A 15756-nucleotide genomic window follows, 5' to 3' on the forward strand; every position below is an offset into this window, starting at 1 on the left:
ACGTGCTAAGTGCGAACTGACACACTTGATGTACCTAGATAACATCAAGCTGTATGTTGGTACTGACAACCATCTCAGAAGTCTGTTACGAATAATAGACATGTTCAGCCGTGATATTCGGATGGAGTTTGAATTAGACAAATGTCGAATCCAAGCCATCCGCAAAGGTCATCACGAGCCGCATGCCGGACATAGCATTGGTGACCTCCACATCGAAGCTATGACCGAGACAGACTTCTACAAGTACCTAGGAATTCTGCAAGGAACCCATGCTCGAGTTGGTGATCTGAAGGAAGCTCTGCTGTCCGAATTCCTGCGACGTGTAAAGCTGGTGCTGAAATCGCATCTCTCGGGGAAGAATAAAATAAGCGCGTTGAATGTATTCGCTATCCCTTCACTGGCTTATGCATTCGGGATATTGCCGTGGACGAAGACCGACCTGGAAAACGTCCAGCGGCGGATACGGACAACTATGTCCAAATTCCGAATGCATCACCCAAAGTCTGCCGTGGAGCGGATGAACCTGCCTCGTGACATCGGAGGTAGGGGCGTGGTTGACGTGGCGGCACAACATCATCGCAAAGTCGACTCGCTGCGCGCTTATTTTTACAGCAAGGAGCAGGCGAGTCCCTTGCATGCGGCTGTCTGTAAGGCAGACTGTGGACTGACTCCACTTAACTTGAAGGATCGATCTTTTAATCCTCTGAGTGGGGTGAAGTCGGACCAAGAGCGGATCGAGGAATGGAAGTCGAAGGCAATGCACGGTAAACACGTGAATTGTCTTTGGCAGCCATTTGTCGATTTGCATCTGTCCAACAGATGGCTGTGTGCTGGGAAGCTCTTTGCTGAGACGGATCACCAGGCATAATGCTGTATGTAAGGTTATCCATCAAAACCTTGCATACAAGCATGGGCTGATCACGGGGACATGTCCGGTTTACCGATACGAGCCGCAAGCAGTACTTGATAGTTCTGCTTACAGCATGTATTGGGACCGGCAAGTTCTGACTGATCGCCATACCTTACACAACAAGCCTGACGTACTGTTGACAAGACAGGTCGCTCCGCGTATGTTATTGATGTTGCTATCCCCCATAATAGCAACATTGAACGGAAATACGTGGAGAAGAAGGTGAACTATGAGCCATTGGCTCGGGAAATCAAAGAAATTTGGCGTCTCGAGCGGGTGGTTGTAGTTCCCATAATATTGTCAGCTACAGGTATTGTACCTAAATCCCTCACGGCTTCCCTTGATGTCCTGGGACTTTCGCACAGTCTGGTTCAAACCATGCAGAAGTACACCATTCTGCATACGTGCTCGATGTTGCGGGGAGTACTCGACGGATTCTCCCACTGACCTACCACCGACCACCACCACCAGTGCCCCTTTAGTTTTTAAGTAGGTAGGATCGTCCGAGCCTAAATGCTTGGCACTTAGTGCTAGTATTAGGTAAAATCCGGCATCTGCCGAGATTGTGATAACTCGGAGATAATAGAAGGTCATCCGTTATGGATGGCATTCCCAACGTGGTCCTCAGGCATTTACCAGACATTGCCATTCGTAATTATTGCATCTTTTTCAAAAACTTGTTGAACAATTCCTATTTTTCCAGAACGATGGAAGAAAGTCCCAGTGGTCCTGATTTTAAAGAGAGGGAAGGACTCATCCAGTGCTAAGAGCTATTGCCTAATCAGTTTGCTGCCTAACATCAGCAAAATGTTTGAGGTTTTGGTATTAAAAGCCTTGGAAGGGCATATCAAGAGGAAGGAATTATTGTCGAAAGCACAATTCGAATTTCAATCTGGACATTCGACAATACATGCAATAACGAAGGTAACGTCTGATATTTACTGGCGGATTAACAATGGTGACTGCGCAGGAGCTTGCCTTATAGACATGGAGAAGGCCTTTGATACCGTCTGGTTGGATGGTGTGATTTTCAGGCTGCTGAAGAGTGCTTTGCTATCACGGGCGGAACTCTCACTACTAGTAGAGAATTTCATGTTCTGAATGGATTACAGCAAGGAACAGTGACTGCGTCTACAATTTTCGGAATATTTGGCGGCGAATTACTCACCTTGTTCGAGTTTAATAAATCTCCTGAAAGGTCGTTGGTTGCCTTTTACTGACGATCTAATAGCCTACGCAGCCCACAAGAAGGTAACCGAGGTGCAAGTTGAACTTCAGAAGATGTCCAATGACATTAAGTTCTTCACGAGCAGCTGGTGGATGAAAATCAATGCCTAAAAGGCTGAAACGATTCTGTTTTGAAATTCCTTGACGTACGTCAGTAGGAACTTGAAAAGGAATTGGGAGAGATTTCTACATTATCGCGAACGAAGATAGTTCTGACCGCTTACCCCAGAAGAACTGCGTTAGATACCTGGTTGTGGGTCTTGATGAGCGTCTCCAATTTTTAACGGGCACGTAAAAGTCGCGCTAGAAAACTCTCTCAAGGCATTCATGCTCCACATCTTAGCCGGAAGGTTAAGATTATTTGATATCTTATTTTGGTTAAACCGGTGCTCACCTATAGGTGTTCTATCTGGTTTAATTTGAGTACTAGCCAAATGGATAAAATAAGGATCTTTGAAAGGAAATGTATTCGTACTTGCACGGGGCTTAACTGGACTGCTTCGTCAAACTATGAACATTACGTAAATAATGAGGTGATGTATACAGCTACTGCTGCTTTTTTTTTGTTGAGGATGCTGGGAGTCCTGAGTTCACATCTACTTGATGACGGACCGGAACACTTAGGAAGCAACCTACTTCCTTTCTTGTGGTCCACGGACTCTTCTTTTTGGGTTAAACACCCAAGTTCAAAAAGAAGACGAAAAAATCTTGACTGACGATTTCATCCAGGGCAGAGGCAACTCATCAGACGCTGCCTCACCTTTGCTCTGGGAGCAGATTGATCGAAAGTGGCGACAGGTGGTAATCATGACATAAGTGCGAATTATATTGAAGTGAAATCCGTCGCAAGTTCAAACCTAGACCAGGCCGAAGTGAATTTTTTGTTGAGAATGGTGGAAGTCCTGAGTCTACATCCACTTAATGACACTAGGATAAACTTAAGGGGGGTTTTTACTCAATTTCCCAAAAATATAGTAATATACTATTATTGACTTAATTTGAGCAGATATCGATATGAAGAGTACTTTTAGCCCTAGGCACCGTACAGAGGCAGCTTCATAATTTTTTTCAGATTTTTCGGTTGACTAGTTTCTGGGAATAGTTCCGTTAAAGAAATCATCACTTTCGACGCCTCCTACTCCCCACCTTTCCAACAAACGTCAAAAATAAAACCGGCATCGAAAAGTACTAATCAAGAACTTTCGTTTGAAACCCAATATGACTATGTTCGGTGAAATTTTATACCACCCTTTTGCATATATGAAGACCCCCCCCTTAATCTCAATGTAGAAGGATTTCACCCACTATACGTCTGGGCGTTCACAGTTTCCATCTTCTCACCAAATTTCGTGTCAATCGGTGCAGCCGTTTCTGAGATGTGCGTGTGACAGACAGACAGACAGATCGACAGACCTTGAACCAATTTTAAAAACAAAGACAAAACAGAGATAATTGCTAGAAACACCGCGAAATTACACTTGAGTTGAACATACTTTATTCGGAGTAACCCAATAAATGGAGGCTTAAGACAGGCAAAGACCACAGTCAAATTTGCCCTTTCAATTTCACTAAAGAGTACAATCATCAGAAGCAATCAGTTTGAAAGGGAAAGTCCGCAGCTATTCACTTGCATTCTCTTATAATCTTCCAGCAGCAATGCAAAATCTTATTTTAATTCTTCACGAATGCCAACTTCACAATAAAATCTCCATTGAAAAAGATTTAAAAGCCCCAACATAATGACCATAATTCTCTTCTCAAACTTCACCAGGCTAATTACATTTAATACTTTAATTCTCCATCCAACAGCAAGAAATCCCTCTTCTTCCATCCCAGCACAGGCAGGCATGCAAATTGGCTTACCAGAGCCAAATATGCAGCCACAGTCTTCATCTTATCAGGTTGCACATAAAAGTTGGTCAAGCGTGATTTCATTACTCATAGTTGGAACGGGCTCTCGGAAACAATAGTGAAAAATATTTGGAGCTGAAATTGCAATTTCTGTCGAGTCATCTACAAATTAGTTCGGTTCATTGTACCTATGAGGCCGCTAAAAAATAACACCAAAACGATTAGGTTTGAAACTAACGCCGTTATTGAGGTAACATCTAGGAATGCTGTTAAGTGATTAGGCTAAGCTCTAGCCTATTTGTTAAACATTAGATACATTAGACACAATCAGATGTAAAGTTATTAGATAATCGTTCTCCAAGCAAGATGTCGATTGTTCAATACTTACAGGTTCTGGAAGATATGATTTGCGTGAAAATCCCCAATGTGATGAAAGGCCTGAAAAGAAAATTCAAACTGTTATCGGCTTTATTCCCATAAATTTTTAATTTTCACCCAATTTTATAACAATTGATAGTACAGAGCGCAAGTTTCGAATGTAGCTAGTTACAGTAATTGCTAACCTCATTTCTAAGCAGGGGATCTTATTGCCAACAACGAAATTTTTACGCTCAATACCTGGGAAACTTTGTATCCATAAGAGTTCGCAATAAACAATTTTCTAGCAAATCTTTAATTTGATGTATCTCTCTCACACCAAATTATATCCAGCAAACTCTCGTTCTAGAAAAAGTCCACATAGAGATGATACTGTTTATAAAAAAGTAACGACTAACGTTTTCACCCAGGACAGAGGTGTCATTTTAGCTATTCCCTTATATACATTCGCAAACACGATATACAATACCGGAAAAAACGGTCTGAAATTGGTTAGTTTAGTTACGTGGAGCCGCAGCTACAAAAACCCAGGCCATTTATTAGACACATTGCATTCTCCCTTTAAATCGCCTACCCAAAGGCCTTTCGCTCGCGCGCTTTGGCAAACCTAAGTGCATCTTTCACAGGCACAGAATGCGCAGATTTTTCATCGAAGAAAACCTCATCTATGTATTTTCTTCAGAAGACTGAACAAGCCGAACATCTGCATATGAAATGCAGGGCCGCGTCCTCCCCGCATTGGCTACATATAGCCGAGACCATCGCCCCAATTTTTTCCATGTGATTAGTTTAGAGGACAATGCCAAATTAATAGCCCTGCCAGGGTTTTCATATACCAACTGTTAAGGGACAATAAAAATGACGCCCTAGAACCACCGATAGCTTTCACAAGGATTTTCCCCTACGGTAATGGATTCAAATTTCTCTTTTCGGCTCCCCTCAAAAACTACAAAATTATGATATTACCACAAATGCCTTTGAAATCTCTGTACTTACCCCCTGACACACTGACAATTCCTGTCAGAGAATTGTACCTCCACCTTCGGAACCTGTTCCGATGTGAAGCTTCAAACTTGGCTCCCCAAAATTTGGTGGAAAAGGCTCTTACTAATAAAGCGAAAGTCCCGCTCTTGTATGATCTCGTAACCCAGAAGAAAAGTTATCCGGTTGTCTTCTTTGTTGATATGTCCACTCGGTGAAACACTGAATGAGTCTTTCACCTTGATTAAGTGGAACACCAAATCAAGGTCCATTCGGTGAAACACCGAATGAGTCTATCTGTCTTAATTGGGTGAAAACACCGAATCAAGTCGAGTCTGCATCTGTGTTTCCAATAAAGGTAAATTACTACTGTCAGAATACCCCCGTATTGTAGTTCCACAGCCCTTAGCTTAGATTCTTTTTACTTTATTAATAATAATAATATAATAACTCCGCCGAAGCCGGTCCCAAGCCCGGTTGTGAAAGGAGGAGGGATAGATAGCTTCAGTCTGAATGGCTGTACGCCATCGCAGCGTCTCAGGGGTAGGTGAGGAAAGTGCAGGAACTGTGCAGTCTTGCAAATTACTCACTAAGGAAGCTATCTCAACACCTGGCAGCTAGGGATAAAATGCACCACCAACAATGAGAAGAAGGAGAAATTTAAGGTCCGGTACGGATAACCGACGGGAGTCGTCTGACTTGGTGACTGGGTCGGGCTCTCGTAATGGACAGCACGGCGTCGAAACCGCTAGTCGTGGGGCGGTTCGACATCTAGGCGCCACGACGACCAGGAGCACAGCTCCGCCTGCTGCAGCTGTTTCGCCACAATCTGTGGCGACCACTTCAGCATGTTCGCGTAGGAAGCGGATGAAATGGACTGAAGAAATGAACCTCTTCATCATCCGCTCCTACTACGAAATAACAGCGGGGGCAGGTACAACATCTTACCGCCCCTTGTTGCACCAGAGATTCGTCGAGCGTTTCCCGCAATTCGCGCACGTGACTGTGCAGCGAGTCGCAGACCAGTACAATCCCGGCCACCATCAGGGAGCGTGTTCGACTTGAAGTCATCGGGGAAACTGGTGACCAAGAGTCGATGGGGGCAGAGGCGGCGGCATCAACAACACCCCGCCGCACTGCAGGCAACAGGTTCAGTACTCGCCGAAGCACTCTTCTCCACCGTCCAGCTGAGGTTTCCGCTGAGGTTCGGGACGAATTCCAAAGAGCGTGTATAGAATTCTCGGATATGGATCCTTTGCATAGACCAGGTATACCCAGGCTCTATGCATCTCCAGCAACTCCGGGAATTCTATCTCAAATCAATGATGAGATTGCATCTCGACTGTGTGCTGATATGTCGCTGCTGCAACTACAATCACTTGTATATTGTGGTGCAGTTGCGGCTATTAGATTGCACGGTCAGAAGATTCGCTTTCGCGTTATTGGTTTGAGTGACAAAAGAGATCCACCATGGAAAATTCGTCTGGAACGTCGGCGGGACTCACTAAGGCAGGACATTACTAGACTGATTCAGATCAGCACTGGCAGTGCCAGCCGACGAGTGAGAAATAAAGTGCAGAGGGTTTACCGGAACTATGCCATCCCCTGTGAGACATCCGTTGTTGAAATTCTGGACACACTAAAACAGAAACTTTCTGTCATATGCAGTCGGTTACGACGGTATGGCGAAAGTTATTCCAGACGTGTCCAGAATGCAACATACGCGAGGAACCAGCGGAGCTTTTTCAGATCTCTCAACGAATCCCAACAGAGCGCCCAGACAATAGAGTTCTCGGTGACGGAAGCGAAAGAGTATTGGGGTGGACTTTGGGGGTTACCTGCCCAGCATGCTGAGCATGCTGAGTGGATCACCGCCGAAGGCACCCGCCATGCCAATACACCTGGCATGAATTTCGCGGATGTTACCGAAGAGGAAGTTCGACGAGCCATAAACATCTCGAAGAACTGGAGGGGCCCAGGTCTGGATCGGGTGCAGAATTTCTGGTATAAGAAATTTACCAGCGTACACAGTCGGTTGGCACGCAGTATAAATGAGGTCATGAGTCGGCCGGAGGAATTTCCACCTTTCCTCACTGCAGGGATTGCCTACCTTATCCCTAAGAAGGACACGGTGCAGGACCCCGCAGACACAAGACCGATCACTTGCTTACCAACCCTCTACAAATTCATCACGTCCATTATTAGTGGAAGGATCAATGCGCACCTCGAGACCAACAACATTCTGTCCGAGGAGCAGAAGGGCTGCCGAGTTGGGTCAAGGGGTTGCAAAGAGCAACTCATTATCGACTCGGTAGTTGTAGGACAAGCAACTAGAGGCCAGAGAAACCTCTTCAGTTGCTATATCGATTATGCCAAGGCTTTCGACAGCGTTCCGCATACCTGGCTAATCGACATCCTACATCTGTATCGCATTGATCCGATACTAATAAAGTTTTTGGCGACAGTCATGGAAGGGTGGCATACCACCTCAGAGCCCATCCGTATACGGAGGGGCATCTTCCAGGGGGATTCATTGAGTCCCCTTTGGTTTTGTATGGCACTGAACCCCCTTTCATGGCTACTGAATGATGCTAGAGGGCATGGTTTTGCAATAAAGTATGGCCTACGTGCTAAGTGCGAACTGACACACTTGATGTACTTAGATGACATCAAGCTGTATGCTGCGACTGACGACCATCTTAGAAGTCTGTTGCGAATAATAGACATGTTCAGCCGTGATATTCGGATGGAGTTTGGATTAGACAAGTGTCGAATCCAAGCCATCCGCAAAGGTCATCACGAGCCGCATGCCTGACATAGCATTGGTGACCTCCACATCGAAGCTATGACCGAGACAGACTTCTACAAGTACCTAGGAATTCTGCAAGGAACCCATGCTCGAGTTGGTGATCTGAAAGAAGCTCTGCTGTCCGAATTCCTGCGACGTGTAAAGCTGGTGCTGAAATCGCATCTCTCGGGGAAGAATAAAATAAGCGCGTTGAATGTATTCGCCATCCCTTCACTGGTTTATGCATTCGGAATATTGCCGTGGACGAAGACCGATCTGGAAAACGTCCAGCGGCGGATACGGACAACTATGTCCAAATTCCGAATGCATCACCCAAAGTCTGCCGTGGAGCGGATGAACCTGCCTCGTGACATCGGAGGTAGAGGCGTGGTTGACGTGGCGGCACAAAATCATCGCAAAGTCAACTCGCTGCGCGCTTATTTTTACAGCAAAGAGCAGGCGAGTCCCTTGCATGCGGCTGTCTGTAAGGCAGACTGTGGACTGACTCCACTTAACTTGAAGGATCGATCTTTCAATCCTCTGAGTGGGGTGAAGTCGGACCAAGAGCAGATCGATGAATGGAAGTCGAAGGCAATGCACGGTCAACACGTGAATTGTCTTTGGCAGCCATTTGTCGATTTGCATCTGTCGAACAGATGGCTGTGTGTTGGGGAGCTCTTTGCTGAGACGGAGGGGTTTATGTGTGCCATTCAGGATGGCGTGGTCGCCACCCGAGCTTATAAAAAGCTCATTATGAAAGAACGGGTGGAGAACGACCAGTGCACAATGTGTGGTTCGGCGTTAGAGACGTCGGACCATCTCATTTCTGGCTGTACTGTTATGGCACCAGGCATAATGCTGTATGTAAGGTTATCCATCAAAACCTTGCATATAAGCATAGGCTGATGACGGGAACATGTCCGGTTTACGATATGAGCCGCAAGCAGTACTTGATAGTTCTGCTTACAGCATGTATTGGGACCGGCAAGTTCTGACTGATCGCCATACCGCACACAATAAGCCTGACGTACTGTTAGTTGACAAGACGGGTCGCTCCGCGTATATTATTGATGTTGCTATCCCCCATAATAGCAACATTGAACGGAAATACGTGGAGAAGAAGGTGAACTATGAACCATTGGCTCGGGAAATCAAAGAAATTTGGCGTCTCGAGCGGGTGGTTGTAGTTCCCATAATATTGTCAGCTACAGGTATTGTACCTAAATCCCTCACGGCTTCCCTTGATGTCCTGGGACTTTCGCACAGTCTGGTTCAAACCATGCAGAAGTACACCATCCTGCATACGTGCTCGATGTTGCGGGGAGTACTCGATGGATTCTCCCACTGACCTACCACCGGCCACCACCACGAGTGTCCCTTTAGTTTTTAAGTAGGTAGGATCGTCCGAGCCTAAATGCTTGGCACTTAGTGCTAGTATTAAGTAAAATCCGGCATCTGCCGAGATTGTGATAACTCGGAAATAATAATCGTTGGCGCAACAATCCATATTGGATCAGGGCCTTGAAGTGTGTTAGAGCACTTCATTCAAGACCGTAATGTGGTCAGCATTGCGCTCGCCCGAGATTATTACCCTGATTTGACTCAGGTACTCATTCACAGCTGAGTCGACTGGTATCCGACGTCAAATCACGATGCAAATTCCACTGCCACCAGTGAGATTTGAACCGCGACCTTCCGTATGACAGCCTAGTGCTCTAACCACTGAGCTATCCGGACACATTACTTTATTAGTACGACGAAATCGTTGGGAAGATCTAAAGTGCCCGCGGCTGTCTTACCAAAGTCAGCATTCTGCTTTGAAATGCCTTCTAATCCTTGAAGGCGTTGAACTATGTCCTTCTTATACTTGATGTATTTGGGCTGTGTTGAAGAAAAATATTGCTTCTCGAAACATGGGTCATCTGGAAAATACTGTGATAGCTCTTGGAACTCTTCATTTCTCTACGAAAAAGCTATCCAGAAATTCTGTAGATGATCTAATCTCGACGTAAGATATTCTCTTGTCTTCCGAGCTACCAGATCCTTCCCCCTACACGAGAGTTGAGGTCTCCTATTTCAAACTAAGGGCGTCGTAATGCTTTAAGTGTGGTAGACAATGGTCGACAATCACACATCAACAAGTTTTACAAGGCCCGAACCTCCAGATATCTTAATTGTGCTGCAAAAAATTGCTCAGGGACCTGTAAAGTTAAAAAATACCTATTGTGTTGGAAGATATCTCACAGCGCTAGGAATAAGAGATGCCCAAAACGGGTGGAATATATAAAAAAATGTAGAGATTGCGTCGATTAGAAACATAACCTCCACTGTGGCCTTATTTTGGCGTTCCGCAAATCCATTCGTTTCCGTCAAGTCAACTACGTTTCAGATTGTGATATTGTCACGGCTGAAACAATCAACCTCACTTCTAATTCCGTGATCGTGTCACTCTATCTCAATCCCAGTATCTTTAACAGGGAGTTCAACACGGCCTTTGGTAGGCTCCTCACTTTTTGTGAGAAGAAGAAGTATAACAATATACTCATAATCTTAATGATAGATCCAAAAATCTTCAGTAATAGTAAAGGGATGAGATTGGAGGCTGCTGTCCTCAGCTAATTTTCTTAAGATTGGGATGCCCACTTTTTCAACTCTCCGTCTATGCTTAATCAATCGGGCTTGGTTCTAGACAAAACTCTTGCTAATTCTGTTAGTCCATGTTGGTAGTGGAATCCGATTATGGATAAAATATCTAGTAGTCACCACACCCTTATTTGCATCTCTACACAGGTTCTAAATGTTTCTGCTAAATTTAAGATTGATTAAAATAGGTTGAAGGCGCAGATCAGCAACTTAGCGGCGCCTCTAGCAGATATTACTGGTCTTACTACTACTTGAAAAGGGAAATTGCTGATTTCGCCCCTGAGCAGGCCCTCAAAACAATTGCCTGGTAATTAAGCGACCTGATGCCGATCAAATTACTTCCTCGTCTCTTCAGGCTTATCTGCACGAGGAAGTGCCGCGAAATTCCAAAACGATACTAAAACGCAACACAGAGGAACTTGACCTCAGTTCCCGTCTCCCTGAACACTTTGAGCACCACATCGGGCTTTTCCTCCGCATGAAGGCCTTTCAGAAGGAAAGTTTGCACCTTCTCTTCCTTTGGGGGGTAGGCCTTCACTCGCTCGAGGACCTCCCTTGCTTTCTTGTAATCCGCTATTTCTTTACATTTTATTTGAACTCCCTCGGACTCCGTCTTTTTGATAATAAAATCCGAGAGCCCCGTGTTTCCATTAAGTAGAGTGGCTAAATCTCTACCACCTAATTCATATACATTTATGGGGGGTACCCTTTTTCCCTTTTCTTTATTTCAGATGCTACTTGCGCCCCGGTCGAACCATTTTTAAATCGGCTTACTGTCCGTCTGTCTGTCCGTCACACGCATTTTTCTCAGAGATGGTTATAGTGATTCACACCAAATTTGGTGAAAAGGTGGGAACTATGAATGCTCACACATAGAGTGAGTTACATAATTCTACATCGAATAGGTTATAGCGTATCAAGGTATTTTGTCGGAAAAGTTGATCCCGATTGTGGTTGAATGGTATATTGACTGGGAGTTGATGTGATCGTGGGAAATTAGTGGCCGAGGTAGGTCAGTCTGGCACGCACCGACAAATTAGCTCGTTGAGATGGGTTCAGGCTTGGATAGGAATTTTATTAGGGATTTAATTAGGAAGACGTCTATGCGGATGGTTTTCACCGCGTTATAGACATCTTAGTTATTTAAAGAGTGGTCGGGATTCAGGGCTATGCGGAAGAACCTCCTCTCTCTTGTTCCAAAACGTTCCATTTAATGCGATGAAAGGTCGCACCAAGCGACAAAATTATGGTTTTGATCAGAGGTCGAATAACAGAATAATTTGACCTCCGATCGGAGAGAGAGGCTCTTATTGAGAAGGAGCCAGGGATTTTTGAGATCAAGCAGTGTTTTATCTAGAATACGACTCACATGAGGAATCGGGGTAAAGCGGGTATTAAGTTGGACGTCAAGGTACTTGGTGGACGTAACACATGGGATTTGGGTGGTGTCAACATGAAAGTTTAGGTTTCATGCGTCAGTCATTCTCTTCCGTATAAATTTGAAGTTAGCACGAAAGATTATGACTTCGCACTTCACTGGATTCAGAAGGAGTTTCCAGTATTTGAGGTATGAGTGGAATATTTGGAAGGGCAAGTTTAGGCGGCGTTGGCTAGGTCTGTAGGTTAATTAATGATCTATTTCTATGTAGCTGACGACAGAGTGCAGCCTTCTCCTTTATTAAGTTGAGTGTTTCCGTTGGTAGGGTGAGGATGCCATTGTAATTCAATGGTCTGTTGGGAATTGTTTAATTGCAAACTTTTCCTGTAGCATTAGTGTAATCCACTATTGCACGGTCAGTCTGCTCAGGAGAACGGTCGATTGGGAGATATATTTGATCAATTTCGGTCGCGACGCTAAAATTTACGATATTACAGTCTGCTATGGCGAAATTCGGGCGAAATTTTAGTTGGAATCTATGGAGTTTTTCAGATGTACTAAAGGAGAAAACCACACCGTCATGGTCACTTCACCCAGTGATTGTTGGAAGATAGAAGGTGTTACTATGCCGTGGGGGTGCGTCAGTAAATTATTACTAACAAGGAACAGGTCTTTGTAGTGTTTAGCCGGTGGTAGGTTGGTTGACTAGTGGGCAGAAGAGTCAGTTGTAATGGGTTGCGCTGTTGACTATACCAGCTTGCGAGGTTATTTCCATTGGCATTGTGCTTTGGGATATTCCACATCATGGGCTTAGCGTTTAAATCGCCTCCCACCACAACTGACACTCTCCTATTAGAGGTGATTGGATGGGCATTGAAGTAATTTCTTATGGCGAATATGTCTGAAAGGTTCATGTTTTGATTGGGACAATACAGGCTGCTAAATAAAATTATGGAATTACTGGTGTTGAGGGCAACTATGGTTGTTTCTAAAGAAGGCGTTAAGTTCGTAGGGACTAATATTTGTTCAGCGTCCAGTGCCTTCGACACTAAGACTGCTGCGCCTCCTCCAGAGGTCTCAATTCTATTCGTCCGAAAGGTCTTGTAGTCAGAGTAGCTAGGGGTATTTTTAGGTTTAAGCTTGGTGTCGTTTAGGAGAATGTCAGTATTATGGTTGGATAGCTCAAGTGGTTAGACCGCTGGCCTATCGTAGCGGAAGTTTGCGGTCCAAATCTCATTGGTGGTAGAAATTTTTGTTATCGTGACTGGATATCGGATACCGGTCGACTCAGCTGCGAATGAGTACCTGAGTCAAATCAAAGTAATAATCACGGACGAGCACAATGCTGACCACATTGCCTCCTACAGTGTTGTGTAGTGCACCGTTACGGTCTTAATTTAAATGTTCGAACACACGTCAAGGCCCTGATTCAATATGGATTGTTGCGCCAACGATTATTATTATTAAAAAGATAACTAGTTCGTGTTTCCTCGGCGTGGTTACAGCCAAATTGACATTGAGCAACTTTAACTGACATTGTTCGGCGACACTTGACAGAGGAAGGAGAGGAGAGCAACCCTCCTTTCCATCGGTCATGCGAGTGCCTGATAGGTGGAGATATCATTTGACAAATGTGTTGCCAAATTTACTGTTTGCGTGTTAAATAGCTTCAAAATTTCTTGGTCGAGGTTGAATGGCATTTTTCACTATGCTGGCGAATGAAGTGATTCCGGAGGTCATTGAGGATGGGACGGGTAGTGTGGGTAACAAGGATCTACGGTTTGTTATAGATGCGAGTTTGATTTGCTGTTACTGGCTCTGTCTGGCTCCCCCCTGAACGAAGACTGGGCAGTTTCTGTAAACGTGTGAACTTTTCCCGACTCACCCCCTTATCCGTCATTGACTTGGGGATTGAGTTGTCTTCTGGAGTGTTGGTGTTGGTGCTGTCGTCTGCGTTGGTCGCGGTGGTTTTGGGGGTGGTGTTGGGTTCTTGGCGGATGTCGTAGTCATGTCGGTTATCAGACTCATTGTCGTTTATTGTAAAGTTGCCGCGGGTCCTCTTCTTTTATTCAACTCTTCAACATTTTCTTCGATGGTTCCCGCTTTTCCTAATGATTGTTCTTCCCGGATTTTATATAGCATTTTTGAGTCTGGGTCCCTCGGCTCAGAGGATGATACCCCATGGTTTCTGTTCATCAGTCTCTTCAACATCGTGGACTTTCAAACAGAACTGAGTGGCACTGAACACTACTTTAACTGTTGCGAAGCGTCTGTTCACTTCGGCGATCAGCAGTTCACTACACAAAATACCTTAATTACCTCAAGTACTGAGGAATGGCACAACTTTGCCCGGAATACGTATTTGCAAATAAATAACCTACCCCTTTTTACAAAGAAATCAACTGTTTTTTATTCAGATTCTAGTAGAAAGGGTGAACAAAAGCGACAAAGTTGAAATTGACAGTCCGTAGCGTTAACGAAGAATAACTGCTTCCCCACGCTACAATCAGAAATCTGTTTGAGACGCCTAAATAATTGTTTAGGAAGGAAGTGCCTGAGGGTACCTCCCTCCCCTCCCCCCCCCCCAGGGTATGTCGAGGCTGATGGCATGGCCTCCTATAGACCAACACCCCGTGCAGACCATCGTATTCCTCTCGTGATCGAGTTTTTTTGTAGGAGAGCTATTTCCAACTTGACTTTTCATAGGTGTTAAGTCAAGTAGGGCGTGCGAGTAGATTTCAATATCAGCAATCGCCAGTGGGACAAATACTGCATCTACCGAGAGACTGTAAAGAATGGAGCCCCTCATTCCTGTTCATTCCCTATGGTCCTATGACCGGTAAGGCAGAGTAGGGTGTCGTCACTAAGTATAAGAGCCTTAATAGTCGCCTGACTGTCGGTCAGAATGTTTGATACGCTTGGGGCACAGGTCATGCCTCAATATCTCCGATTGAAATAAATTGGTCTATCCTAGAGGTACAGACACGAATTGCAGCACATGACTAGAAAGGGACAATGATCGTTCATTTGAATTTCTAAGTCACAGCAAATTGATAGACCAGTAGCTTACTCCAAACTGAGAGACTGATTCCATTAATTGATAGTACCTGTAGCAAACATAATGAATTTCCCTTGAAACTAAAACCCAACAACATTCACTTTACACTTAAATTTCTTGATTAATATTCACATATCATTAAAGTGCAGTATTTTCCAATTTGTCAACGAAAAGGGGTCGCAAATGCATCATACGTTTAATTTGAAAGAGTTTGTCATTCCTGTGGGCAGCATGCATACATATGTACATCCGTATGTAGGCACCTATGATGTAGTGCTCTGCTTGCTATATAAATGCAGAGAACATCTCATCGTTGACACATTACCAAAAAAAAAATAAATAAATAATATGTGCGATGGTAATTTTAGAGTAGCATAGGGGGTAAGATGTACTCGTACTTCTTCAAAACATGTGTGTTCAACAAACATGGTACCATCGGTATCACAGACGGCTCGTATGAGTATTCGGTTTGAATGTTAAGTAAACCTAAGTTTGCCCACATAGTACGCACCGCACAGACAGTGTGGATAGCACTTTCCTTC

General features: G+C 44.5%; 1 protein-coding gene across 2 annotated transcripts in view; it reads right to left on the reverse strand.

Moving 5' to 3' along the window:
* The window catches only part of LOC119647706 (restin homolog), a 253854-nt gene that overhangs the window by 192772 nt on the left and 45326 nt on the right, over positions 1-15756 (reverse strand). For both annotated transcript variants that reach the window (XM_038048791.1, XM_038048793.1), the window contains exon 2: positions 4377-4426. The gene's annotated coding sequence lies outside the window, so the exon portion shown is untranslated. The remainder of the gene's footprint in view (positions 1-4376; positions 4427-15756) is intronic.

The sequence above is a fragment of the Hermetia illucens genome, chromosome 2 (genome assembly GCF_905115235.1).
Source record: "Hermetia illucens chromosome 2, iHerIll2.2.curated.20191125, whole genome shotgun sequence".
Taxonomy (NCBI): domain Eukaryota; kingdom Metazoa; phylum Arthropoda; class Insecta; order Diptera; family Stratiomyidae; genus Hermetia; species Hermetia illucens.